The following is a 3978-nucleotide window of genomic DNA, read 5'->3' on the forward strand; positions in this document are numbered from 1 at the left end:
TTGCAGGGGTCAGCGCAGAGATCTGCACCTTCTGCTATCCGATCTACTGAGAGTCGGCCAGTGAAGGCCGAGGCACCGAAGGCTCCCGGGAGAGCCTTTCAGTTGACCGCAGAGGAGGTCCGTGCAACACCCGACGTTTGTGGCTGGTATGCGATCTTTTTTTATTCTTTTGCTTATATAAGGTGCTTATCTGTGATATGTTTAGGTACTTTTCTTGTGAATTATGTACCTGCTTTGGTGTTGTTTGACTCGAGTGCGAGTCGATCTTTCGTATCTTTAGCATTTAGTCGCCACATTAGTATGCGATGAGAGGCGTTGAGTCTCTAAGAGTCTCTATAGCCGATGAGCATGCGGTGTTTGTGACTGATGTGATCCAGGGATATGTGCTCGAGATTTTCGGAGTTGAGTTTTCGATAGATCTGGTATCGATCGCGATGGATGATGTCTGTGTTATTGTGGGCATGGATTGGCTGAGTCAATTCGGAGTTATAATCGACTGCGAGCGTCAGATGGTGACGATAAGAGACCTTAGTGGGGGAGTGCTTACTATATATGGAGAGGGTACCAGATATGGGTCAACATTTTGTTTAGCTGCCAGAGCGAGATAGAGCTTGCAGCAGGACTGTATGGGTTTTCTAGCGTATGTGTCAGATACACGGGATATTGCGGAGAGACTGAGTACTATCGCTGAGGTTCCGGTGGTTAGCGATTTTCCGGACTTTTCCCCCGAGGAGTTATCGGGTGTGCCTCCCAAGAGGAAGGTGGAATTTTGTATTGATTTGCTTCCAGGGGCGGTACCTATCGCCAAGGCACCCTATCGCCTTGCGCCGCCAGAGATGCAAGAATTATTCTCGCAGCTTCATGAGCTGTTTGGAAAGGGATTTATCTGGCCAAGTAGCTCGCCGTGGGGAGCGCCGATCCTTTTTTGTTAAGAAGAAGGATGGTTCACACTGGATGTGCATTGATTACCGGGAGTTAAACAAGTTGACGGACAAGAACCTTTATCCGTTGCCTAGGATCAACGATTTGTTCGATCAATTGGAGGGTGCATCTTGGTTCTCCAAGATCGATTTGAGGTCGGGTTATCATCAGATGAGAGTTCGTGAGGAAGATATTCCGAAGACAACATTTAGAACTCGTTATGGGAATTACGAGTTCGTGGTGATGCCTTTCGGGCTCACCAATGCACCAGCAGTGTTCATGGATCTCATGAACCGGGTATGCAGACCTATGTTGGATCGTTCAGTGATCGTGTTCATTGACGATATTTTGGTGTATTCGAGGTCTAGAGAGCAACATGAGGAGCATTTGAGATAGGTTCTCAGAGTATTGAGATCGGAGAGGCTTTATGCCAAATTCTCCAAGTGTGATTTCTGGTTACGAGAGTTCCAGTTTTTGGGACACCTCGTTAATCAGAATGAGATTTTGGTCGACCCGACCAAAATTCAGGCGGTTATGAGTTGGGAGGTGCCGAGATCCCCCACCGATATCAGGAGTTTTCTGGGGTTAGCCGACTACTACCAGAGGTTTATCAAAGATTTCTCCAAGATTGTTGTTCCTCTCACCAAGTTGACCCGGAAGGGTGTTGCTTTTTTTGGGGTCCCGATCAGCAGACCTCGTTTGAGACTCTTCGCCAGAGGTCGTGCGAAGGTCTAGTGTTAGCTCTTCCTGAGGGAATGAAGGACTTCGTGGTTTATTATGATGCATCTTTATCGGGGTTATGTGCAATGCTTATGCAGAGGGGGCACATGATTGCATATGCATCGAGGCAGCTGAAGCCTCATGAGACGAGGTATCCCACCCACGATTTAGAGTTGGGGGTAGTGGTGTTCGCCCTCAAGATCTGGCGCCATTACTTGTACGAGGTTCGGTGTACCATTTACACGGACCACAAAAGCTTGAAGTATCTGATGGATCAGCCCAACCTAAATATGCGCCAGAGGAGATGGTTGGATGTGGTAAAAGATTATGATTGTGAGATTCTGTATCACCCGGGCAAGGCTAACGTGGTGGCCGATGACCTAATCCGCAAGGCAGAGAGTGCCCCGATTCGGGATATATGCATGAGGTTGACAATGATGACTCCGGTATTGGATACCATTCGAGAGGCCTAGGAGGAGGCCATGAGACCAGAGAACCGCAAAAAGGAGAGGGTGATCGGCCAGGTATCCGAGTTTGTGATGGATAGTTGTAGGGATGAGCATGGTTCGGTTTGGGTCGGTTTTTGGCTAAAACCAAACCAAACCGTAGAAAGTCGGTTTTTCGGTTTTTAAAACCATATAGGTTCGGTTTTTGCATGGGTCGGTTTTTCGGTTTTCCGGGTTGGGTTTTCGGTTTTAAACCGTGGGTTTATGAGCTCCTTTTTTTTTTTTTTCTAGTTTTTGGGTTCAAACCTAGTGAAAATACGTTGCGATAAATAGTATTGTATCACTTTAAATATACTAAAATAAAGAGTACGAATTCTAGTATTATAAAAGCATAAAAGTGTTCAAAAGATCAAAGTTTAACACCATTAACAATTTGTTGAAAATAAACATAAAGTATTAACGAGATAAAGTCTAAATTCTAAAGTCTAAAACTAAAAGTTTAAATCATAATATAAATAATATATATGTGGGTCGGTTCGGTTTTTATGGGCGGTTTTATACGTCAAAACCGAACCAAACCGTTATTTTTCGGTTTTTGTAAAATTCAAACCTAAACCGTCGGTTATTGCTTTGGTTTCGGTTTTTCGGTTTTTTTCGGTTTTTCGGTTATGTCGGTTTTTTTCGGTTTTTCGGTTTTTGGTTTGGTTTTTGCTCATCCATAGATAGTTGGGGGCTTTTGACCTTTCGAGGTCGGATTTGGGTACCTTATGCGGGTGGGGCTCGTAGCCCTCTGATGGAGGAGGCGCATAGGTCGAGATTTTCGATCCATCCCAGGGACACTAAGATGTATTTGGTTCTAAAGATAGACTATTGGTGGCCATGTATGAAAAGGGATGTAGCGTGGGTAGTAGAGAGGTGCCTGACCTGCCACCTGGTCAAGGCAGAGAACCAGTGTCCACATGGTCCATTGCAGCCTTTGAAGATTCCCCAGTGGAAGTGGGAGTAGATCTCGATGAACTTTATCACCAAATTTCCGAGGACGGCGCATGGAGTTGACACGATCTGGGTGATTATGGATCGGTTGACAAAGAGTGCTCACTTCCTTGGTATTAGTGAGAGCTCTTCTGCTGAGAGGCTGAAAGAGATTTATGTGCAAGAAGTGTTGGCTCGGCATGGAGTGCCGACGTCCATAGTTTCGGATCGGGATGTGCGATTTACTTCCAGATTCTGGAAGAAGCTCCATGAGGAGTTAGGAACGCGATTGCATTTTAGTACTGCCTACCACCCACAAACAGACGGGCAGAGTGAGTGGGCGATTCAGACACTCGAGGACATGCTTCGGGCATGCGTTATGGATTTCGGTGGGAATTGGGACTCATACCTAGCTTTGGCTGAGTTTTCTTATAACAACATCCATCAGTCGAGCATCAATATGCCTCTCTTTGAACTTCTTTACGGGAGGAGGTGTCGTACTCCCATCTATTGGGGAAAGGTGGGGAAGAGAGTTATAGGCGGCACTGAGATAGTGTTGAAGACAACTGAGCAAATTCAGCAGGTCCGACAGAGGTTGCAAACGGCTCAGAGCCGTCAGAAGAGTTATGCAGACAAACGGAGATCCGAGCTTGAGTTTCAGGTTGGAGATCTTGTGCTTCTGAAAGTTTCCCCTTGGAAAGGAGTAATTCAGTTTAGGAAGCGGGGCTAGTTGGGGCCCCGATATATTAGACCTTTTAGGGTGATTGCCAGGGTAGGCAAGGTAGCATATCAGCTAGAGCTACCTGAGGAGTTGAGCCATATCCATAACACCTTCCACGTGTCTCAGTTACGAAAGTGTGTGACTGATGAGACGACAGTAGTACCATTAGAGGACATTTAGGTGGATGCGAGCCTGAAT

This window comes from Lactuca sativa, chromosome 4 (genome assembly GCF_002870075.4).
Source record: "Lactuca sativa cultivar Salinas chromosome 4, Lsat_Salinas_v11, whole genome shotgun sequence".
Classification (NCBI taxonomy): Eukaryota; Viridiplantae; Streptophyta; class Magnoliopsida; order Asterales; family Asteraceae; genus Lactuca; species Lactuca sativa.